The sequence below is a fragment of the Paroedura picta genome, chromosome 2, assembly GCF_049243985.1.
Source record: "Paroedura picta isolate Pp20150507F chromosome 2, Ppicta_v3.0, whole genome shotgun sequence".
NCBI classification, from domain to species: Eukaryota; Metazoa; Chordata; class Lepidosauria; order Squamata; family Gekkonidae; genus Paroedura; species Paroedura picta.
Genome location: NC_135370.1, coordinates 52,948,433 through 52,974,399, shown reverse-complemented (window position 1 = coordinate 52,974,399; position 25,967 = coordinate 52,948,433). Strand labels below are relative to the sequence as shown.

The window sequence follows — 25,967 nt, the reverse complement described above, 5'->3', positions numbered from 1 at the left end:
ATCTGCCTTGGCTTATACAGTATTATGATAAGCAATTATTTCTGTGTGTGCTTGTGTGTGAGTGTGTATGTGTGAGCATGTGGGTTAATTTTTCCAAATACTTTGTCATGCAGTGTGACCAAGAAACAGAACTAAGTATACAGCTGCAAGATGAAGAGTGGGTCATGCAGATGGGAGCAAGCAAGTGGGTTTGGCCAAGAGTGAGCTAGATTTGTTCTAGCCCTGATAGTATCTTCAAGTGTACTTGTAAGTTATCAGTCACCATGTTATAAGAAAAAGTGGGGGACATTTTTAGCAAAAGCCACATGGTATCTGTTAGCTCTGTGGGTTCAGAGACCAGGCTACTGGGAGTTCATTTCAGCTCTTTATTGGGACCCCAGCATGATGTACAAGAAGCAACTGAACTAAAGCTTAACTGAACAACCTCAATTTATATACAAATACAGAACAAAAGATTTTCCTGCCAGCGCACACTGTAGGTCAGCTTCATTTTGAACTGACCAGATCCTGCAGACGGGATCAAACTACGCTCTGGCCAATTGCATTCTCAGGATTAGGATCCTGCCTCGGACCTCAAGCTCAGTCCTCGGCAGGACTACAGATGCAACAGTATCATTGACATAGTTATTTCAGGAAAGGCCACCGTCTGTATTGACATTCTGTGTTCCCTAGAGTTCCTTGAAATATGCAGTATCTCCTCCTAGATGATGGACATTGTGCTAGTGTACATTTAATTGTGTACATATTTTTATTGGGGTTTTTTTTTGGCACATTCTGTATCTGTTCCAAGCAAAATACCTTAATGAAAGAAGCAATATCTTATGATGTTTCCTACAAGTGCCTTACTAGTCAGCCTAAATTTGAACTGATAGAATACAGACTGACCCTTTAAATAAAGGGAATAAATCCCTAACTGTCTAGGGATCATTCATAACTGTGATTTTGTAAGAAGGAACATCTTTGTGACCATAAAACTGTCCATTTTTCTCCTTGCATTGAACAAGAGAACGACCAAAAAGAAACCCTGCATCAAATAGATTTGGCAATCCTATAATTCATGTTGAGCTTAGATAAGTGCTGAGAGAGATTTATAAACTCACAGCTTGACACTGAGCCCACATGTTGGGCAGAATGAGGGGAAAAGCTCTAGAAATGCTACATGGAGTTTCCTGCCAGTAAGAAGTGGAACATCAGTCAATTGTTTTTTTTTTTTTTTTACTTAATTGAAAGCTTTCTTGGGACCTCGTTGAAAAAAAGGGCCTGCCTAACATTTTTAAGTCTATTTTTTTCAAATAGTTTGGTTAGAAGGCTGTTCTCCATAGCCTACTAAAACCTGAAGTTTCTCCAAAACAATTAAAAAAACCTTTCCTCTCCAGTCGTAAACAAGCTAAGCCAAGCCATGTTTAACCTGCAACAGAAAAGGATGCTGACGTTATTGAGTGACCTTTTGACTGCAACAAGAAATAGGAAGAAAGGAAAAAAATTATGCCATGCTATGAACCCAATGGTTCCCACATTACTGTGTTCTCTGTTGCCAAAAATATCTACCAACAAGGATTCTCATTCCTTGTGTGAAACACATCCACGTAAGGGATGAGAATCCTTCTCCCCTGCATTCTTCTCCATTACCTATTGCTTCCCCTGCTCTCAGACACACAAACCTAGACTCCCTCCCCCTCCCTTTTCCCTCCTTACCTTTAATGGCAGGAGGGCCACTGTGTTCAACAGTCCTCTACCACCTCACTGGGTGACCCACGGATGTCTGCTGCAGGGCTCCTTTGGGGCTCCTGCAGCTGCTTCAGCCTCCATGGGTGACATCTCCATGACTGGACCAGCCTGTACTGCTGTGGATGTCCCTCCCTCCATGGGCACTGCCTCCATGGCTGGGACACCTTGCACCATCGCAGCTGCTCCAGCCTCCATAGGCACTGCCTCCGTGACTGGGCCAGTTTGCACTGCCAGAGTGGCTCTGCCCTCCAAAGTCACTGCCTCTGCAGCTGGGCCAGCCTGCATGGCCGAGGGTGTCCCGCCCTCCGTAGGCACCACTGCCATGGCTGGGCCAGCCTCCTCAGCCTGCGCCACCACTACTGGCTGCCTCCATCTTTTGGCATGCTCTGGGGGCTTGAACATACAGACATCATGTCCGCGAGTGCTTCTGTTTCACTGAGCATGCCAGGAGATGTGTTCCACATCAGAATTGCAGTTATAATCAAATGACACTGGCTTAACTAACAAATCAATATAGAGGCAGGCAAATAGGGGATCCCCTTTGCCCATTCAGAAACTGGTTAAAAACTTTCTTGGTCCTCTCAAATAGTGGTTAATTCAAGCACAAAGCAAGAATATTAAAACTGTACCAGGGCAATCCTAATTAAGCAGAGAATCCAGTGGAATTAGAAGGGTGTAACTCTGTTTAGAATTGTTGTGAAATGATAGCCAGCATGGTGTGGTGGTTAAGAGTGGCAGCTTCTAATCTGGCAAGCTGGGTTTGATTCCCTGCTCTTCCACATGCAGCAGCTGTTCATATGGTCTTGAGCTTGCCACAGCTCTAATAGTGCTGTTCTGACTGAGCAGTCTTGTCCGAGCTCTCTCAGCCTCCCCGATCTCACAGGATATCTGTTGTGGGGAGAGGAAGGAAAGGTGATTGTAAACTGCTTTGAGACTCCTTCAGGCAGTGAAAAACAGGGTATAATACCCCATCTCTTCTAAAAAAAACTTGGCAGGAGGAAAGGCAATCAAAGTGGTTGGCCAGGTTCTACCTGGGCCTCTGTTTAACGTTGGAGTACAGACATTAGTGAAAAGGTTCCTTCCATGAACATGCCTCTGTATCAAAGCCCTTCAGACAGAGTGAGCTGGGCAGTCAGTAACAAAGCAAGAGTATCAGACCTCTATTATTTCCTCCTTCCTCTAGCAGGTAACAAGACACAGAGTCTTGACTTATCAGTCAAGCTTTCTTGCCATATGTACAGCTCTGAATTGTTCTCTAGCATGATAGATTTCCTGATGTTGCTTTGATATCTATGATGCCACATCTCCTAATACTTATCAATAAAAAAGGGAGGGATGATTTTGCGTGAATTTTGCATCATAAGATACACTCGGGAGAAAAGTCTCTGGAATGACTTCAGAGTCTTTCGATTTTTAATATTACTGTGTGTCTTGCAATTTGGAAATTTAAATACTATAATAGTCATAATTTCAAAGCTGTGTGTATGGTACCATAAGTAACAATGGAGAGCATCACCGTCCGTCGGCCAAACATGTATACACTGACCATCTTGTCAATTTGTAGGGGAAAAATGCTAGTGGACTGATATTTTGTTTTCACTAGACTGTTATATGGACGGTTGTGAGGAAAGGAATGGTTGACGTGCATCTCTAAATCTGCTTAGGTAAAGGCTTTGTTCCATATTACGTTTGAGAGTTATTGTGTTTCAGTCCTGTTTTAGCTGTTTCCAGACCGAGTGAAGAGATATGCTTGATAATTTCAATGTGGGCTCATGTCACGGTCATGCTGTTTTATTGTGAATCTCATGTAAATGTTAATTTCACCAGGTTATGTTTGCAGTGGAAAATCATTTACACATCTCTAGTCAAAAGCATGATTGATAAGGAGAGAATTGACTTTTTCAGCTCCCCCCCCCCACTGAGCAAGTATCCTGTATCAACAGGATTTTTTTTTTACAGTTTCTTCTTTGTCTTTTTTAAATATCCAAATGCAATTATTTTAATGGTGCAGAATGTCTGGATTCATGGGCAGGTGAGATAGCGACATGGTATAATGCAAAACTTTTAAGCAAAAGAGCTAACCCAGCTTACTGTAAGTTTGATTTTGTTCTGCGTTTTGTTTGTTCATGATAGCATTTGTGTCGCCGGAGTTTTGCTTATTCATAGAGGAAGCGTCCCTAGAGCATTAACAAAGGAATAGGAATTTTAGGATAGGCCTGACATCAGGACTTTTCAGGCATTCAGAAGGTGCATATAGTCTACGCATAGACAGGTGAGTGGAATTGGCTTCCCGTCTCTGCCTGTGACTGACGTGCATTGATCAGTTTTGTACATACAGATCAAGGAATGGAGGTGGGGACGGAGGTGCAGATCTGATCTTCTATTCTGGCCCATTTTGACCATATACAGGTTCCAAGTTTCTAAAAATCTTATGGTTATTTATTGCCATACAAGGTACAGGAACCATACAAGATACAGGGGAACTTAAATTGAGGGCCTTGATTCCTTTAATTTTAGTTATGACAGACATGGGGGAGGATTGGGTTGGGGTTCTTCACTGGGGGAGATAGGCTTAATCTTGTTTTCTAGGTTGTTTTCTCCAGTCTAAATGGTAGTCTTAATGTTTCTTGTAGCTCCACTCAAGAAAACATATTTTCTCCTGAGAAAGCCAGTTTGGTGTAGTGGTTAAGAGCAACAGTTTCTAATCTTTCAAGCTAGATTTGATTCCCTGCTCTTCCTCCTTATGCAGCCTACTGGGTGACTGACCTTGGGCTAGTCACAGCCCTGATAATGCTGTTCTGACCAAGCAGTCCTCCTGCCAGAGCTCTCTGAGCCTCACCTACCTCACTGGGTGTTTGTCTGTAGTAGGGGGAGGAAGGGAAGGCAATTGTAAACCAATCTGGTAAAGGCAGAGAAAAGCAGAAAACCAACTCCTCCTTCTTCACAAGTTATTTAGAAGAGAATTTAGGCATTTTTTCAATAAAAATTAAGTTGCCAGCAATTATATGATTGGATATAATTTGACTCATCTGATTACTATCCTGAACTGGCATTTGTGTGTTAATCCCTCCCCAAGAGATGCTACTATTACATGAAAAATCATTACATCCATTAGAAGAAGAAGAGTTGGTTCTTATATGCCGCTTTTCTCTACCCGAAGGAGTCTCAAAGCGGCTTATAGTCGCTTTCCTCTCCCCGCAACAGACACCCTGAGAGGTGGGTGAGGCTGAGAGAGCCCTGATATTACTGCTTGGTCAGAACAGTTTTATCAGTGCTGTGATGAGCCCAAGGTCACCATCTGGCTGCATGTGGGGGAGTGTAGAATCGAACCTGGCATGCCTGGCAAGTCCGCACTCCTAACCACTACACCAAACTGGCTCCTATGAAAATAATAGCAAAGATGGAATGTACTTGGTTTGGGTCCCAAATTCCAAGAGATTTTCATCTTTGAAGAAGGACCAGTATTTTACATCTACTGTGTTTTGGATTGGATCCAGTGTAACAGTTCATAAAAAGAGTAGATGGAGAAGGTCTTTCCTGGCCTTCCTGTTCCCTTAAGTAGTTGGCCATTTATCTCCAAAGTCTTCTGAGAGCTCTCCATGGCCTGCAGTGGTGGAAACAGTGGCAGGGAAACACTTGCTCTTGCCATCCTCTACTAGCAATGCTCTGGGTCTAACCCACAGCCTAGAATCTCTGCCTCCTCCAAGGTCCCAGTGGTGCTCCTTGCCACAACAACTAGAGGCTAAGGCTCCTACTTCCCAGTTCTTCATGTTTTCTTTGCCTTGACACACCCCTTATATGTTCAGCATTCATGAGAGGTTTCAGTGGGAGCTGAAGGCAGAACTTCTCTGGTCAGCAACTAGTTGTATTGTACTTGAATTTTGAGAGGGAAGTGAGAACTGAAGGGCCTCTTCATCCTACACACATCCCGCTGGAAAATCTCCTATTTGCAGCTGCTTCTCCTTCTTCACCCCTGTTTCTATTTTCAAATGAAATCATAAGACTGGAAATGAATAACAGGCTGTATAGTTCCTGCCTTCATGGTTATCAGCCCCTCCCTATTTATTACATACTGTCTAGCTCACAACATGCTACTGCTGGAAAACATCAAAATAAAGGCTTGCAAAGGAAAGCAGGCCAGGCAATGGACTGTGTTGGTCTAAGCATACCATCACTAATGTTGCTAGGCTAACTGACTTGGGAGGGAAAAAGTCCTCTCAGCTAAACCCCATAGACAGACTAGAGTTTTGTGCTGCCAGGCTGCATCTACTTGGCCTGTAGATCAGTGGTCCGGAAGGATCTCTGAAGTGCTAATTTCTTCACACATACCCTCCACTATGAGATCTGTGTGTCAGAAAGACAAAATAAACAGGACAGTTGCCCGCTTTCTGAAATTTTTGAGTATCCTACTCTACCTTAAAGACTCAGGTTTCTCTACATCAGGCTTTCTCAACCCAGATTTTGTGAAACCATGGGGTTTCGCGAAGGCTCCAGAAGGGTTTCACCAATTGGGTGGAAGTCAATTAATTGTAATATATTCTCATTTTTAACAAAATTATTATGTGAAATGACCATATATGGTCATTGCCTCTCCATAGAAGGCCAGTTATGGGCCTGGTGGGAGTGGGTGGGGCTCCATTGATAGAAATCTTTGCTAGCACGTGGCAGTGAGTGTGTGTGTGTGTGGGGGGGTGGAGTGGCATAGGCTTGCTCCCACCCTGTTTCTAGCATTCAGGGGTAGGGAAGGTGAGGAAGGTGAGGAAGGTGATGGAGAGGCATAGGCCTGCCCCAGCTTGTTTCTGCAGGCTTCCATTGCAGACTTCCTTTGGTGAAGGAGAACATGTGTGGCTTGACAGAAGACATTCAATGAACATCAGTTACAGGTAATGGCAACCATATTTTATGAAGATTAACTGGAGGTGTTCATACTGCAGTTCTTTTAGCTGTATTTCTGTGTAAACATCTCATTGTTGGAAGAAAGTGATGTATAGTATGCAAAAAAACAAAACAAAAACCCTCACCTGAATCTGTTAAAGATTCTGTACCATTCTGAAGTAAACAGGTGTTCTTCTCAATAGTGTAAGTCAAAACAAAGCAGTTCCTACATGTTTTATAAACATTTGTGATCCCAACCAAATACAGACAGTTTTAGCAACATATTTAGCATTTTCAAACATTTGTGATTAACAGTGCCACCCAAAGCACAGTTACAGCCTTCTAAGTTGTTTGAAGTCAGTGGTCTTAAAATGGTATAACTCTGCTTATTAAATTTGATCATTAAATACGAAGACCAGTACCTTCCTTTACCTATTGTGGTAAGCGTACTTTTACAAATATATTTTCATGACATGGTTGGGTCACTGAGCTTACCTAGATCTTCCCTTTGTATCCCTCTTTTTCATCATCCTACCCCTCCTGCTGTAGCCAGGGATCACCAGCCAGTTGGAGGTTCTAAAGCAAAGAGGTCTTTGTGAGGTATATACAGAGAGGCAGTCCCTCAGGTACACTGGGCCCAGCCTACATATGGACTTAAAGATGAGTACCAGAACCTTTAGCCTGATCCAGGATTCAATTGGTAGCGAGTGCAGCTGCTGGAGCATGGGCAAGATGTGGGACCTCCATGGTATTCTTGTGAGGATCCTGGCTACTGCTTTCTGGACCAGCTGTAGTTTCCAGATCAGGGATAAGGGTAGACCTGGATAGAATGAGTTACAGAAAGATGTTAAATAAGATCATAGGACTGCTCCCTGTGGAACTCCACTTGTGAGTTGGTAGTGGCTTGATTGTCTTTCTCCAGTCGCTATGATTTATCCACGACCCTGGAAGAAGGAGATCAGCCATTGGAAGGCTGTCCCCTGTATTCTGGTGTCAATGAGGCAGTAAGAGAAGCTTATGGTTGACTGTGTCAAATGCTGCCGTGAGGTCTAGTATCACAAACAGTGCTGATCCACCGCAGTCCAGCTGGTGACGGAGGTCATCCATCAGAGCGACTAGCAGTGTTTCAAACCCTTGGCCAGGCCAGAAATCTGACTGGGATGGATCTAGGATTAAAGTTTCATCCAGAAATGCTGATATTTGCTCTGCTCCAAGATTTTAGAAAGTGTTCTCAAACTTGTTAGACTTACGAATGTTCCATCCACTGTCAATATCACTACCTCAGGGGACTTTTATACTTTTGACATATATGGGAATGTGCACAATATATAACTCAACAAAACATGCTATTTGGTTTAGAATTCTGTCATGGAACACTTTTGTTGTTGTTAGATGTGAAGTCGTATCCGACCCATCGCGACCCCATGGACAATGATCCTCCAGGCCTTCCTGTCCTCTACCATTCCCCGGAGTCCATTTAAGTTTGCACCTACTGCTTCAGTGACTCCATCCAGCCACCTCATTCTCTGTCATCCCCTTCTTCTTTTGCCCTCAATGGCTCCCAGCATTAGGCTCTTCTCCAGGGAGTCCTTTCTTCTCATGAGGTGGCCAAAGTATTTGAGTTTCATCTTCAGGATCTGTCCTTCTAAGGAGCAGTCAGGGCTGACAGTGGTAGAGCATTTGCTGGGCGTGCAGAAAGTTCCAGGGTCAATCCCCAGTATCGCCTGTTAAACGATTTGCCAGTATTTACACACGTTGGATCATGCACTTTCAACATGCTTTTTGCTGTTAGATTTCCCTGTGTGCAACAGGAAAATCCTCTCCTAAAGTGCATTGAAAGTGTGTGGAATAGAAGTAGGTGAAGTATAAGTCCTCTGCTGAAGACCCCAGAGATCAGCAGCCAGTCCGAGTTTGATTCTGTAAGAAGTAACATCATATGTCAATATGTGCATGTCATTTCTCCTCCCCACTTATGTCTCTCCTTCACCTTGGTAGAGAATCTGGCAAGATTAATTGAACTTACCTGAAATGTTTTATGAAGTTGCAGGAAATTATGAGAGAAGATGGCAAACTTTAAAAATAGACTCATAACACTGATTATGCTTTGAGCTCTCTTTTTTATAATGCATATTCTTGCTTTAGCACGCAAACAAATTAAACACTGGCATATGCTTTGGTCATTAGCTGACTGCTTCACATCACCCTTCTCTTGGAGAAGAAAGCACTCTTACAGTCATAGTTTAAGAAGGGCTACTTTAGGCAATCATTTGGCGGTGGAGTATCAAGAAGAGGAGCCCTGGATAAAAAAGAAACAGAACTAGCTCAAAGCACATTTTATTTCTTTATCTATCTATCGATTGATCGATATTCATTGTTGGGTTTTACGTTTTTACCCGCCATTAGCCATCTTGTAGGGAAGTGTACTTGTACTTCCGTACAAGATGGCTCATGGCGGGTAAGAAACATAAAGCCCAACAATAAATATCATTGACATAAAACAATGAAACAGTAAAAACAATGAGTGGCTGCAACTCATTGGGGATGCTGGTTGATGCTGCGGAGTGGGGATGGAGGCAGACACGACAAGCCAGGGAAGCCTAGGCAGCAGCAGTCCCCACAGCACACCGGGTAGGGTGGGGTGGGGTGGCACTGGGAGGCAGCCCAGTGGATGAGTGAGAGTTGGTGGTGCCCAAGGATCAACTGGGCCAAGGAGGGGAGCCACCAGCAAGGCAAGGGGCCTTTGTCATGGAACAGAGAGGGAGACCAAGGCACAGGGTCAGGCATGAACCAGCACCCAAATGAAGAGCAGGAGATCTTGGCCCATTCAAGACTGCAATAGTGTGTGTCCAGTAGGGAACATTCATCTTCAGCAGAAGAAGGTTCATCATAGTTGCAGCAGAAGGGAACCCCTTGTAGGTCCCATCACCCATCTCACTTCAAGCAGGCAAGGTGCCAGGTTGATGGTCCTGGATTAGGTGCCCTGAGAGTATTTGTCCACAGTAAAATACATCACATTTTGTTCAGCAGCTGAAATATCAGGATGGATTATGTTGTTTTGCCAGGAACACACCTAGGCAATGTGAGATCAACATCAGCATTTTTGCCAAAAGGAGAACTATTGCAATCGACCCATGTAGAATGGCACTTCGAGGACATCTCTATAGCATAGATTCTCATAAATCATCCTAGGAATCTTTCCCCCTTCCCCAGTCCCCTAGAAATCCATAGCCAATGTCTCTGATTTCTGGGATCACATTCGTATAGAAGTTCATTTGTATCAGGATTGGTACAAGGCCACCTGGAAAAATTCTGATGAGCTGATGGCCCTGTGGAAGGGCAGTCCTCACCATGTGCCTGCCTCTCTATGCAGCACATTAAATGATGTGTTTGCTTTGCCCTGTGCAAAACATGGAAGGATGCCCCTGGCGTGCCTCACCCCATGCAGATTTGCCTGTGCAGGCTCTTCACCTGGAAAAAGGAATGGGGCAAGATCTTTCTCCTGGGCCATGGTTTTCATTCTAGTGCAACCGTGGCAGTGTGATGAAAATGAGCCACTGTCTTTTCAAAAATTCATTTATCTAGTTGTTCAACCATACTGAAGTAATTTTGGAAACAGAAAACTCCATGGAGAAGCAGACTGCCTGAGAAGTCTTTATTCTTTATGGCAGCAGTCACTCTATCAGAGTTTTTATAGCATTTGCATCCAGTTTTCTCAATTTTCCCAGTTGAATTGTTCGGTGCACTAAAGGCAGCTTCCACATTCTCCCCCCCTGTCTTCCATACTTCCCAAAATTGTGCTTCTAGGGGCCAGGAGCACCTCAGGGACAGTTTGGAGGAGACAAAATGAGGGTCTACAGGAGCTTTCACGGTTCCACACAGCCTGCAAAACTGAGCTCTTCTGCCAGGTCTTTGGTTGAGGCGAAGATCGAAGGGCCCCTTCCTCAGTTCAGAATTATATTGGCACTCCTCAGGCGTTGAGAGAGTGGACGTTGACTGAGAGGGGGGAGGAGGGATGCAGGATGCATCTGATTTTTTCGTTGCCAGAGTTTATCATCTTGTTGATGTTAGTATTTTTAAACATTTTTTTTACTTGATATGGGGTTTTATTCTGTAACCCGCCGCTGTGCCATCATGAAACGCCTCTTGTTTCGATGGAATGGGAACTTAGGATACAAGCCAGGCTTCCTCAGCCTCCTTCTCATATGCATTGTCTGACAAATGAGATAGGATGCCTAGAGTCATGTGTTTCTGTTAACAGCGTGAGGGGTGAGGGTTTAAAAAAAAGTCTGGGGGAGGAGCACTGAACCTAAATCCATTAATCTAGGTGACTTTGATCACTACTTAATCCTGATACTGGAAGTAAGTAAGTCCCTGGATCAGTCCCTGGATCAAGAGACCAAGGAGAGCACCCAGCACCACTCTTCCATGTATTTCTTGTATTGTTAAACTAATTCTGCTAGTCCCCATTTTATATGTGGATGGAATGAAAACATGAATGATTATCCTGTTTTGTCTAGATCTGCCCTAAAGGCATTTTTTAAAAGTTTTTCATCTGAATATGGCGTCAGGACCACTTCCCTTATCACTAGAATGCACAGTGTACAAGGAGTTAGCGATCATCCTCGCTCCAGTATGCTTTTGTGTAAAGCAGAACCAACATTTGTGTTTCCGCTTGGACTGCTGCAATACAAGAGTTATCGCACAGTATATAATACCCTTATACCTGTGAGCAGGGAATACATGCAGCCCTGAAACATTCTTATTGCTTCAGGAATCCCAAGTTTCACTTCAAAGGACACTATGTTGTATGAGTCAGTGTTATATAAGCAACCGTAAGAAAATTATTCAAGTACCAAAGGTACAACTCAGTTTCAATTAAGGAACTGCTCTTCTGTGTGAGTTTGACCCCAACCCTTGGAACACTAAAACCACTTGAGATCTCCCGGCTCATAATAGCACGAGCATTTGTTTTCTTTCCATTAAATAACAAATTGCTTTCATAGGCAGGTTGTTTTGATATGATGGCACCGTTGAGATTTCCTGCAAATGTACATGCAAATCAATCATGGCAAAATGCAATGGAAACATATCCTGTAAACATCTGGATATGAATGCCTTACCATTCTTTTTTTAGCAGTAGGGAGAATCACAAAAACGTAGGCAGTCTTTGTTGGCTGTTTTATTTAGCAGCATGTGAATCTTTAACAAATTTTTCACAGAGTCGGAAGAAGCAGGTTCATCATAACATAAGGTTCAACATCTTTAGATATGTATTAAGGAACATTTTCTGTTCCTTAAAACAAATATTCCCCATGAAAAGATAAAACATTTTATCTGACTTGCAAAGTTTTTGCACTCTATCATTTAAATTACTTAAATAAAGGGTGCCTTCATCCTCCCAAAAGCTGAGAATATAACACCCTCCATGCATATGAGCTTGATCATCTTGACAGACCAGAAAAGTGTTTGTGTGTGCCAATTAAAACAAAACTGGATCCCTAGTGACTTGTTCTTTGCACAACTTCTGAAGACTGATATCATTGTTTGCTGGGGTAACCCTGGATAAGGCTGCTTTCCAAAGTAAACAAACTTTTCAAAACTATCTTGACAGATTGGGGGGGGGGGGATACAAATGTGTTTTAATACGAAATTTGCCAAAAATGACTCTTTTTTTACAATGAACATATATTTACTTAACATCTAGTAACATCAGGGATACAAGGAGGACAAGTTCTCACAAAGTGTTTTAACTAGCAGCGTTTCTTGAGAGCATAGGTAAGGATGTTTTTCTTTAGAGGGATCCTTCTGCCTCACTGTTTTGTATCATTTAGGCTGGACATGTCAGGATGAATTATTGGGGAATACTAGCACCCATTTGTAATCTGAGACAGATGTTCTGCCCAATAATGTCATTTCTTTGGTGGCCGTAAACACCTTTGAATACTCTAGCTAATTTAACACTTTTCATTCCCTACATTAGATCACATTATGAAATAGGAAGAAAAGAACACTCCCACAGCTAAATGAGATATACTTAGTACACATGCAGAATACTAAACATAACATTACTACACACACATATAGTTCTTAATACTTGATGGTTCCCCCTTCCCATTCATTTATTCAACTTAAGCTTAGACAAGAGATGGAAATCACATACGTTCTTTTTGTTGTATTTTTGAAAACTGCCAAATCCCTGTCTATATGTAACTGAAATCAAATTAATTAAATGACCACAGAGTTTCAAATCCAAATTAATTAAATGACTATGTACCTCAGAATTTAATATTAATTAGATTCCATTTCTCTTCACAGAGGGCATGGACAAGTCTTGTTACTATCACAGTTGTGTTTGTTTTTACTGAGTAGTTTATAAAACTATAATATGTAAAGCAAAATTAGTATTTTAAAAACTTTTTTAAATTGAAAATTTACATTTTCTTGTCATGGATAAGTCAATGTTAGTGCAGAATTATTTACCTGGGAAGGGGGTTCCATATAGCAAATGAAGGCCAAGTCTGAAGTTAATTGTACTAGATTGACAAACTTTCCAAGAAAAATGAACAATTTGGAATTTTAATAAGTTGGATCCAAAACACTGCAGACAAAGCAGGGCTCACAGAATGGATTTTTCCTGGTGAAAGGTTGGGGGAACCCTCAGGTAAGCATGCAAAGTAGCATGCAGATTTTCAGGCAGAAGGAGAAATCAACAGAAATTATACAAGCAGAAGTGCCCTTTCAGCTCATGAAGGGGGGAAATTGGATATAACCCAATGCCTTTTCTTTGTAACTTTTTAATGGAAACATTTACCGGTCAATGTGCCCTTTACAATTTTGAAGTACAAAATTAGTACTGGTGAATTTAGCATCTTGTGAAGCCTGGCTGCTGTATTTTAAAACAGGTGTATAGCTCTTAAGTCTGCAAGCAAATGCATGAAAGGAGATGGGTAAAGCCTAGTCACATAAAACCTCAGAGACACAGTGGGGCCTAAGCATTTTGCTCTTACACACAATAAAGTACATTACACCAAATGAACAGGGATAGAGAAGAATTTCAAAGAAGGGGGAAAAGACTATCAGTGTAATCCAATGCCGAGTTACCTCAGAAATAAAGGCCTTAGACTGGAGCAACCCTGCATGGGATTGCCATGTATCTTTTCTAGTTTAGAAATCTCTGAACCACTCCAATCCAAGTCTGCCCCCCTAGTGAATTTCACCTCCATTCAAAATGGCCCTGTGCCAGTTGTCTCAGCTGCCAGTTTCCCCTCATCTCCCCCTTTCCCACACTTCCACAAATTTACCAAATTATAAGGGAGAGGGAGGAGGGAAAACAGCAGCTGAGATGAAAGCTGCTTCTAAACTGTTCATGTTTTCTAAGCTGCTTCTGCCAACATGGACTATGGTAAATGTAGTTATTTTTTTTTGTTTTCCCCCATCCCTTGACTGAAATATTTTTTTAAAAGCCACCATATTTTCAGAGTTAAGCCAGTCATAAGGACTTCTGAATACGTTTGAAGCTCAACTTGATATTGGGAAAGAAAAGTTTTTTTTTAAATGAATCACATCAGGAAGAAGAAGAAATTCTTAGAATTTCAGGTGTTAGAGGTGATTGAAGCTTAGTGCTTTCTGTGATTGTGTGCCTGGTTCTTTTCCTCCTGTTTCAAATAGGGAAGAGTAACCAATTATGCACAGGCAGAGAAAGGTGGGATGGCGCCACCATGACAGTGGGGCTAATCCCTGGTTATGAAGGATGCCATCACCGTCTGGGCCCCTCCCAGACCTGGCCTGCTTTTGGGCCTCTAGTAGTCCATAGCAAGGGGATGCGAATTCTACAGTGTCCCTACAAGGACACAAAATGCCCCATTCAGCTTAACGTTGCTGCAGAGCCGAACAGGGCATTTTTATTCCCCTCCCCCCTGGTAGTGGGATAGCAGCATGCTGCTCTCCCAGCATTGTGCGGTGGAAATCCCAAGCACCCCACCCCCCTTGCCACTATTGCCATGAGGCACAGTGGACCCCACTCACCCCAAAGTTGTGCATGTCCATGTATAGCTCCAGGGTAGACCGTGTGCACTGGAGGGTGTCTTCCCCTATGTATACACGAGAAACAGCAGCATGCCTGACATGGCCATCACCATGCATAATCAGTCATAGGCCCATTATGCACGGCCGCCGAAACGGCGATTTCGAGTCACATGGAAAACGCGGAGGGGGAAGACGCGACGCATACCGGTTATACACAGGGCGGGGCGCGACGGCGGCAAAACCCAGAGTAACCGATTATGCACGCGCCGATCCGGGCGCCGCTTCTGGTTGCGCCCCGCTCACCCGGAAGCTGCGCTTTCTTCCGCGTTTCACTGACGCGGCTTTTTCGGCGGCATGCAGCCGGCTCCGGTTGCAGCCGGCTCCGTGCGTTATCCGTGATTTTAGTCGCCGCCATTCCACCCCGAATGTGCGCTAAAACCCCCGTGCATAATGGGTCATAAAGAAAGAAATTAGAGGAAGAATGCAGACAAGAAGTGGTTAAGTGAAACTCAACAAAGAAAGCAGTATCAGGTGATCTGTGTGCCTTAACTAGCTTTCTCATAGCCTGCTTTAGTTTTCTTACTCTCCTTTGGAAAAAAAAGGGGGGGGAGGTGGAGTACAAGAGAGCAGGGAAAGCCATTTCACGTGTAGTCACATCATTGCATAGCTGCTGTGGTGTTTCATAGTGTGTAACTCCATACACTCTGCTTTCTCCTTCCCAGCCTCTGTGTCTTGTTCATATGTATGTGTGTATTGGAAGGGGGGGGGTGATCATGTATTCAGGGCTGAAAGCAAAGTTAATAAATCTTGTGACATTGTTGAGGATCACAAATCCACATTTGGAGAATGTTAAATGCTTGAATTCAGCTTAGTGATACCTTGCAATTATTTAGTGTCAGCTTGTGAATGACCTTACATGACTAGCTGGCAGAAGATAGATGCCAAATGTTAGAATTCAGAATCTAGACCACTGATGCAAGCTCCCCTCACCCTCTAGATGTTCTGAGACACTGAAGTGGAAGTAAGACATGGAAAATTTCACTTATAAACTGCCTAAATAAAAGTTAGAGAACTGTGCTTATTTATATATTTTTATTTATTCAGTATCTCTCGCCACGCTCGACTAACTGGCTCATGGTGGGTTACATGATAAAACCCCCATGCAATAAAACTCCCATTAAAAACCCCAATAACATTTTTAAAAACGTAAATAACAGCATGGTAGTAAAAATAATCCCACCTCTAGTCCAACCAACTCCCTAGCGGGCACCACAGACAAAATGCACTGCCACCATTGGTCAACATGATGTAGTTTTCATACTATTGACATTTCTGTCCCTCTAAAAGGGGGTGTATCTCTGAGAGTGGATGACTTGGAAAATGACGCGCTCTTAAAGGCAAGGCAGTTTTGCAAATATTAAATAAGAATGCAATTAAAAGCAACATCGAGGACAGCTTCTTTTGCAAAGAGTTTTACCTGTTCCCTTTGATATTTCTATAGTCCTTGTGCATATTCCAGCCCAGTTTAATAAATCCAAGATTACTTAATATGGTGCCACTGATGCTTGTTTTTAGTTATACATTATTTAGGCCTGCAACTGTAGATTGTTCAAATCTTTGTGCCAAAACTGGCATTTGTTTCCCTGCAGTCTTTTCCGAATGGCCTTTAAAATGTTATTGTTCGAAGTGCAAATATGGTTTTAAGAATCCCTTCCAAGAACTCCTAATCAGGAATTCTAAGTAGGAAATATTTAAAATCAGGCCAGAAAACCTACTATTTAATGTAATTCACCAAGCCAAAGCCTTTGGAACTGCTTTCCTCTGAATGTCTGGGATGGAGCAGAACAAAGTCAATTACTTACTGTAATTAAGGAGTGGATGCATTTAAACTGTAGAGAGCAGTAGCAGTCTTCTTGAAACTGTCTAGTAACTCTGAAGATTACAGAGAAAGGGCCTTGAACTGTATCTCAAAGAGAGGATTTTGAATGAATTCACTTTCCCTGTTCTATGATCTACTTTGGCTGATATATTCATACATCACCGATTATATATGATTATTACAAACAGCACATTAAGACAAAGACACTTTCAAAATGAATGTTGCTTTGGTCTTGTTAGCACTGAAGTATCTCTTTTACATATCATAAGGGTACAAATGTTTATGCAATGCTGAAATACTTGTATTTTAATAAAGCTCAAATTTACTCAACGGAAGAGTGAACTATGTTGCTTCCTTCTTAAGCCTTCAAAATAAAGTCATTCTAATTATGTGTGTTGCTTTTACTTTGAAAATATTATTTCTTGTACTAATGTAAGCCGTGGTTTGTTTGTATTGGAAGAGATGTGCTAGATTGGATAGACTGTTGTGGTTTCGTCTAATCCATGTGCACATTAATGCATTTGAAGTGTCGTATAAAACATTTGACACCCCCATCAAATGTGTAATACTGAAACGTGTTAGAGAGAGGTTCCATCGATTACAGTGTCATCCTAAGCAAAATTTCAAGAATATAGACTTGTTGACCTGCAGTAGAAGGCTAGATCAGGCTTTCTCAACAGGGTCTTTTTCAAAACCCGGGGTTTCTTGACAGTTTCCTTGATTGGGTGAGAGTCTATCTATCTATCTATCTATCTATCTATCTATCTATCTATCTATCTATCTATCTATCTATCTATCTATCTATCTATCTATCTATCTATCATCTATCTATCTATCTATCTATCTATCTATCTATCTATCTATCTATCTATCTATCTATCTATCTATCTATCTATCATCTCTCTCTCTCTATCTATCATCTAAATTAAAAATGCATCCAGTTATGTTGATCAGTTCCCCCTCCCAAAAAGGCCAATGATGGGCTGGAGGGGGTGGAAAGGGGAAGGGGACCCAGCCATAAAAATCCTTGCTGGCAAGGCTCGTGGCATGATAATGACTAGAGTCCAGAGAAGTAAGTACTTTCATTTTAATTACATTGGGAGAGTGATAAGGGGCAACGGAACAGCAGATGCCTGTCTCAGCCCTGTTCTCTGCCCAGTGGAGTAGAGTGCTGGGCCATTTCTGGCTTTGGTGGGAGGGTGGGAGTGATAGACCTGGATTGCACATCTGGTAGGAGTGTCTGGGTGATGTCTTGTGGGTGATGACTTGTGACTTCTGAGAGTGTGGCAGGGAGGTGTGGCTTGCTGACGTCACTTCTGTGGTTTCTCGAAGCCGGAAGAATGTTTCTGGGGTTTCTCAACAGTAAAATGGTTGATAATGGCTCTGCCAGATGGCCTCAAATCTAGTTATCTGAAATGAAATCACACCCTTCAAAGGCAATGGCTTAGAAGGGTGCAACTCTGCTTAGAATGGCACACTTTCAGTTACCTTGCTACTTAATCCATACCATGCTTGAAACAGGAACAGACACAACAGTTGCCACATCCCTTCCAGAGCTTTGCATTCCTGTAAAGCATAATAGAAGTCCTCTATTTCCATACATATCTGTTCCATATACTATAATGGATATCCCTTCTTAGGTCCCCACCACTCACCCAATATTTACACTTATAGCTCCTGCCATAGTCAACAGCTGTTTTAAGACCTATACACAGGTAGTTATTCTGAACATTAATGTAATTGAGCGGGGTGAAGTAGCTATGTCCTGTACGGAAACATCATATGCAGAATTATGTATTGTGCTTATCAAGTGTCCTTGTTTTGAAGATTCTATACATGTCTATTGTATAATGGTTCGGGTATAGGATGGGTCTCGGGATACACTGGTTCAAACCCTACCTGTATGCCCTGGGCGGTTACCATGTAACCTTTGGCCAGTTACTCTCACTCTATCTAACCTACTTCGCAGAGATGTTGTGAGAATAAAATGGAGGAGGGGATAGTAATGTAAGCTGCTTTAGAGAGAAGAGCAGACTATAGAAAATACATAAGTTTGCACAACAGAATGCTGTTATTGTTAAAAAACAGGTTGTGGAAATTTTAGAAAAATAGCATAAGGAAGAACTACATTTCCCCCCCTGTGGAATTATCTCTAGACCCTGGGCCACCACCATTGTAAAAGATCTAATATGCCCCAATTTAAGATGTAAGTGTTAGTCACTCTTCCTTTTCTTGAAGCAGCAGGTTGCAAACGATCAATAAAACTGGCCTCATATTTGACAAGAGAGATGACAGGAAATGGATTGATAATTGATTAAAAAATGAGCTTGTTGGCAGAAAAAAACTTAAGTTTTCCTAAGTAACAAAACATGTAAATGGGGGGATCGGAAGACTATTAAAACTCCTTAAGTGAAGCAGTCATAAGACTTGTTAAGAACTGAACAATGTTTCCACCAGAGCACCTTATCTGTGCATCAGGCCATCTCAGCTTTTCTTGGTAACAACTTGACCAGTACTATCCTGTTTAAAGTGTATTATAATCCATATGGAAATAGTTGGGGACATTGGGGGGGGGTGTCCAGTGATTCTGTGAATTGAGTTTTCACAAGCGTTTGCTTGCTTGCTTACTTGTTCTTTCAGTCCACTTCCTCTTTCCCCAGCAGCTATGGTTGCCAACTCTGGGTTGGGAAATTTGGGTGCAGAGCCTAGGGAGGGCTGGACCTCAGCATACTATAATAACATAGAATCTACCCTCCAAATCAGCCATTTTCTCAAAACCCTTTTTCACACCGAAGGCTCTGTGCCAGGCTGCACGCTGAAGTTGGAGAAGGTTGCCCCACCTTTTCCTGCTCCCGCATGGGGGAGAATTTGGCCCGGAGCACCTCATGTTTCCTGGTTTTGTGTTCCCACACAAAAGCTAGGGCAGCGAAGTTCCTGCCGTGGAAGTGCTCCAAGGGAATTGATCTGTCTTGTCTGGAGGTCAGCAGTAATCTCAAGTGATCACCAGGCAACACCTGAGGGTTGGTGATCGTGTCATAAGTATAATGGACTTTTTGAAATAGCTGTTGAGGGCCAGGACACACTTGGCAATTGCAGTAAAGAGAAATATTTGGATAAGAATCATGTCGTCATACTCTTATGCAGATGGAACTTGACTTCGTAGTATACATGGCCTGTATGCAAGAATGAGAGGAAGCAATTTCTACAGTTTTCCTTCTTGGTATAGCCCCCCTGTAGCACATAGCATACTATTCTGAAGCCCCCCTGTAGCACATGGCATACTACTCTTCTTGACTTTCAGCAGTGTCTTCTGTTGGTCTGAGAAAGCAGGTGGGTGAAAAGGCCAGTATCCTCACGTGGAACTTGCCTTTAGCGTCTGTTACCCACAATTTCTAAATGAAAGATTTCACATGTTTCAAGAATGGTTTTACATTTCAGCAAGCTGCAGCTGCTTTTCCGGAGAACCAGGTTTGATTCCCCACTTCTCTTTCACATGCAGCCATCTGGCAGACCATGGGTCAGTTACGGTTCTCTCAGCCTCACCTACCTCACAAGGTTTCTGTTGTGGGGAGGGGAAAGGTAAGCAATTGTAAAATGCTTTGTCTCCTTTGGGTAGTAAAAAGTGGGGTAGAAAAAATCTGCTCTCTCTAACCTGAAATTCACCTTATTGGCAATGTAGCTTAAAAATATATATATTATTTATTGTCTGGTCTGGTCAATGATTATCACTAAAGGAAACCTGTGAGACAAATACATCTGATAGGATCAAAACTGGTTTTGCTTCCTTCCAAGTGTATGTTATATTCTCTTGAGTTTAAGGGGGGAATTTTGCTTAAGGAAAAGCCACTGTCCCCTTTAATCCCATGCACAACCCCCTCTTGTAAAAAAAAAGCCCCTCAATTAGTCATGATTTTAGCCCAGAACAGCAGAATGGAACTATTTTGCCAACCTAAATCATCAGTCCATTCAGTTACTGCTAGGGATTGTCAGGGGCTGACTGAAAGCAGCACTGATGAGAACTGAAACAGTTATACAAGGAGGGCTGAGCCAGGAAGTTATAAGACCATTTGCCATCTACTGTTGGGGTGTGCTCTTTTCAGAATGCGTTTACTTGCATGTCTGCTTGAATTTGCTAGGATTTATGTAAAAGAAAGCTTGAAAATGCAATTGAAAAAGTGGTGTGTAGGCTCTTAATGTATACATTAAGATACGCTCATCCAGACTGTATATGTTGAATCATTTGAGGAGTTTTTAAAGTCTGAAGCAAGCTAAGAAAATAGCCATTCCCTCTTTCAATCAATATGTTATAATATATAAATGTATCTAATTTTTTAAGTGTCAGAGAAACAGCGCTGCTGAATTAAAATGCAATTTGATGATATCCTAAAACAGAATACTGCATTTATTGCTGCGAAAATTCAAACATAATAATTCCCTGTGGGTTGTAAAAGCACACAAATGCTTAATAACGAATGAATTTTTACATTTTCTGTTTATGCAGCTTACTGTATATAATCTTGGATGGCACTATTAGTACATATGACTCTTTTATGCATTTTCATATTACTTATTTGCTAGACTTTGCAAATATTATTTTAACCAATTATTGTTCTCTCTCTGTGAAGTAAGGCTGTATCATAGACGGCCATTTTACTTGCTGCTCCCAAAATGGTTTAGGCTCCCCCCTCCCCCTGTGATTGTCACCATACATTGTATAAATTCCACATCTCTTCTATCCTAATTATGCTGGAACTATTTGTGCAAGATAAGGGGTTATAAGAAAAGTCATCCTTTGCTGCATTTTTCATTCGATCTTGCTGAGACTAGTCTGTTGACATTTCAATGTGTGATCTACACATCTCTTTTAAAGGACTAATAGTGAGACTGCTGAATATAATAAGAATTGGAAAATACTTTGAATGTGAAAGTATGCAAGCAGCACTAAATGATAATGCTGGTTCCCTTTTTAGCATCATCCTAGTGATGACACCAAAGTTCTTAATTTCCTTATTCAAAATACAAATTACAGTAGTTCATGATACTTACCCCCTACTCATGGGGATCATGATAGCATTAAGTGTTCTCCTATGACTTGAAGTGTAATCTGAGTTGAAGATTTGGTTATAGGAAGCAGTGCTGCTAGTCAGTGTCCCATGGCATTGAAAGTACTGGAAAATGTAGCTTGAATGGCATGATTAACATTCTTAGTATAGATTCTTAGTATAGATATCAGTAAACCAAATGTCCACAGGCTCCTGGAACCACAACCAAAAGCATGTAAATAGTAATGGGGAATCCAGTAGCCTCAAAATGGGAGTCAGAAACTCCTTCATGCTCGTGATAATTTCTCTGGGAATATGATGGAGTTGCAAGTGGCATCAAGTTGCAGTTGGCTAATGGCCACCTCATAGGGTTTTCAAGACGAGAGGAATAGAAGAGGTTTGCCATTGGTTGCATCTGTGTAGACGCTGACTCTGATTAATTTCTGAGATAACAGGGGTCCCAAATGTAATACTAGTGCTCAAGACAAATAAAATGAAAAATTTTAAAATATTTTAAAATCATTTTTGAAAGGGCCTAGTCCAGCTGTGTCTCTCTAGATGTCCATGGATTACAGTTTCCATGAACCTCTGCCTGCAGATAGGTATCCATGTTAGTCTTAGAGCAAGAGTCCAGCACCATCTTAAAGACTAAAATTTGTGTCAGGGTTTGAGCTTTTATGAGTCATTGCTTACTTCTTCACTTCTTCTTAGAAAGAGTCTGTTTGCCAACCAAAATCTCAATTAAGCTACAGAATGCACCTAGAAGAAAGTACTCAAAGGATTATCTAAGTACTTCATATTGTGATTCTCTTGTGTTCATACCTGGATTTAAGGTGCTACTTTGTCCCTAGGCTGGGAGCTTGTCTTTCTTTTAATTGTTTCAATTTGTCCTCGATTAAGGCAAGGATCATTAAATTCCTGTGATCATGTATATATAGAATTCCACCAAGTATACCAGGCATTGTACAGAATTGCATAGTCAACATAGCTAGATATGAATTTCTGCTATAGAGTAGATAGATGGGATGGAGGGAGGTGAATGATATAAACATGTACTTAAAGCTGGAAATATAGATTAAGCAAATCAGAGAACACCCTGAAAAGATTAGTTCTGAGGAGTGATTTGCATGAAGAAAGGGTGGCACTACATATCCATTCATCCTGTGGAAGAAGCAAATCCATACATGCATTCCTCAGAATGCAAATCTTCTCTATCATTATAATTAATGGTGCAGCTTCTATATTTGAGCACTATGCTTCTGCTCACACATGCACATGCATTTCAGAATTCATATGAAAGATTGCACTCTCCAATCAAATATTTCTGCTCAAACTTACATTTATTTTAATTTTGCTTTCTACTGTTACAGTCCATCTTTCTCACAGAGACTCACGTTAGAATACATAGTGTAAATCAATGCAATTAATAGAAGAAGAGTTGGGACTACTCAAAGGAGTCCCAAAGTGGCTTACAATCACTTTCCCTTCCTCTTCCCCCACAACAGATACCCTGTGAGGTAGGTGGGATTGAGAGTGCTCTGAGAAATGTGAGTAGCCAAAGGTCACCCAACTGGCTGCATGTAGAGGAGTGGAGAATCAAACCTGGTTCTCTACGCCATGCTGACTCTCTTGGACCTTTACCACATGGGAGGCTCTGCACTGGGCTGTTGCCTGGTGCTTGAGCCAGTGCAGGTTGCCCTGACTCTTCCCACTCCCCTATGGGAGAGCATTTGCCCTGCTGCACCTCGTCTGCCCCAGATTTGTGCTCCTGCATGGAAGCCAGGGCAGCAAGTTTCCACCATACTGTGGGGTGGCATGGGCCCCTTAAAAAAAAAAGAGAACATGGTATTTTTTAAAAATGCCACATGCAGCTCCACCACACTGCCTGGTGCGGCAGAGCCACCTGGGGCATTTTGTTGGTTACTTCTGGGTTGCCATAATTGCAGCCACAGGTAAGGAGGAGCCAGGCCAGGTCTTGCTGAGAATAGTCTGTTGACACTATGATAAGACATCTAATAATGTAATAAGACAAGGATGATGGATAACTGAAACAAGTATAGTATAGAATGATTTCACTCCATCAAATTAAAAATATAATATGCAAAATTATAATTGTAAGCAATTTCAGTTAATTTTAGCACAAGAAGGTGGAGCATGTGTTTCCCTTTCCCATCCCAATAGAGTTTTACATTCTTCCTTTTACTGTATGGTTATATCATTTTGATCCTAAATTTATGTAATTAGGGGAGAATACTTATTGATTAGTGTTTTCTAATATGTTTATTGAATATCCCAGTTTCACTGCAGAATTAACGTTTACTTTTAGTATCATAATTTTAGAAGCATTGAACTGAAAAGATTTCAAAAATGCCTGAATGTAAATATTCATTTGCTTTATGGTATATTTTTATTTCCCTAGGTCTCTATTCTTTCAGAATAGTCTTAAATTATATTGTTTTATATATTTCTTTCCCAGTTTCCCGCCTAACTCAAAGAAAAGCATGTCACATCAAGGAATTCTGAATTCAAAGATCTTCTAGTTCTGAATTGCTGAGCAGTTTGGAGACTGAACCTAAAGAGTCAAAGCCAGAAATTAGAAGATCTTTAAGTAAGTACCTGTTACATAAATCTAAATAAATATTAAATTATCTGATACAGTTCAACGTTAACTCTGTGAAAAGTTTGGAAGTCATTTAGAACACACGCATGAAAACAAGGATGAATAAGATTATCTTTAGACAGAAATAGTTTAATATAGAGAAGTTTAAAGCTGCTTCAGGTAGAACATTACTCAGCCATTGTGCACAAATAACTGCTCAAATGGGAAGACTACTTGTGGGGAACAGTATAATAGCAGAAATGAGTTGTGTAAGACTGTAGTAAGTTCTCAGTAAACAGGGAAATCACAAGCCATTATTTGCACAAGTAAAGCTGGCTAAGCAGACTAATTAAGTGAATTTGTACAGCAAAAACTTTTAGATTATCGGGACAATCTTATATTCTAATAACGAAGTTCTGATATCTTTTGATACTTAAATCCAGTAAATGCAGCTGAGAACAGGCAAGACAGATCTTTCTACAAACCTGAAACGATTCCTAGGCTTGCAAAAAAATGTGATTTTTTTTTAATGACACCGGGTAGCTTACTTAAAAAAAAGATAAAAAGGACCAGCTGGAACTTTAAGCAACAGATTCCCTCAGTGGCTGTTGCTAGGCAGCCACAGCATTCTGTCAGTAAAAGGAAGGGAGAAGGGGGCAGGACCCTTTCAGCACAAAATTTGCATTTGAGGGTGAACTGACTGGGGCTATGTCTAGCTAGAGTTGCCAGCTCCAGGTTGGCAAATTTCTGAAAATGTTGTGGTGGACAGGGCCAGTTCATCTATGTAGTACATGTAGCCTTTGCTACTGGCCCCACACTTCCAGGGGCCCTGCACATGTTCCACTCCATGGATCAGGACTGTAGCCTTTCTCCTCCCCCCTTTTCCAGTCTTTAAGGACTAACACCCCTTTCCACCATAGGAGGCTCCTTGTCCCCAATTTGGCTGCTTCCATCACAATTGTAGTTTGCTGGAGCCCCACAAATTCTAGTGCTATGGACCTCATGAATCCTTAAACCATTTCTGAGATGGGCAGGATTTGAGGAGGGGAGATGTAAGGCCCTAGAGTCCACCTTCCAGAGCAGCCATTTTTTTCAGGGGGACAGATCTCTGTCATCCAGAATTGTTATCGTTTTGGAGATCCCCAGGTCCCACACGGAGCTTGGTAACCCCACACCTGACAGCAGCCTCTTACTTGATACCACCATAACTGAAATAACCCTGGCTTCTTGATACTGCTCAATAGCAGCCACCTGATGATACCCAGTGTGGTGTGGTGGTTAGAACTTCAGTGTAAGGTCTGGAAGACCCAAATTCAAATCCCTATCTTGCAGCAGAAGATCCATTGGTCCACAGTTTTCCTAGATAGAGACTGCTAGCGATGAAGGGACAGTCCAAGACAAAGGGGTAGATAAATATAGGTTGGCTGTTGGGTCAGAAGGGGACAGGGTTGCAAAACTCCAGATGAAGAAATTCCTGGAGATTTGGGGAGTAATGCCTAGGAAGGGTGGGGTTTGAGGAGGGGTGAGAGACCTCAGAAGGATATAATGCCATTCTCCCTTCCACAGCATTTGTTCTAGGAACAAGGGTTGCCAGCCTCCAAGTGAGAGTTGGAGATCACCTGAAATTAAAATTGCTCAGCAGATGACAGAGATCAGTTCCCCAGGAGAAAATGAGTTATTTGGAGATTGGGCGCGAGGGTATTTTATGCTGCCAGTTTACTTCTTTTTCCAAATTTTACCTTTCCAAGGCTCCAGCCACAAATCTACATAAAGCTACCAACTTGGAGCTGACAACCCAAGCAGAACTGAACTCTGTCCC

The 25,967-nt window shown here is 41.8% G+C and overlaps 1 protein-coding gene across 9 annotated transcripts in view; it reads left to right on the top strand.

Moving 5' to 3' along the window:
- Positions 1 to 25,967, top strand: part of ARHGAP15 (Rho GTPase activating protein 15) — a 557,102-nt gene that overhangs the window by 210,010 nt on the left and 321,125 nt on the right. For all 9 annotated transcript variants that reach the window (XR_013228114.1, XR_013228112.1, XR_013228111.1 and 6 more), the window contains exon 2: positions 24,026 to 24,157. The gene's annotated coding sequence lies outside the window, so the exon portion shown is untranslated. The remainder of the gene's footprint in view (positions 1 to 24,025; positions 24,158 to 25,967) is intronic.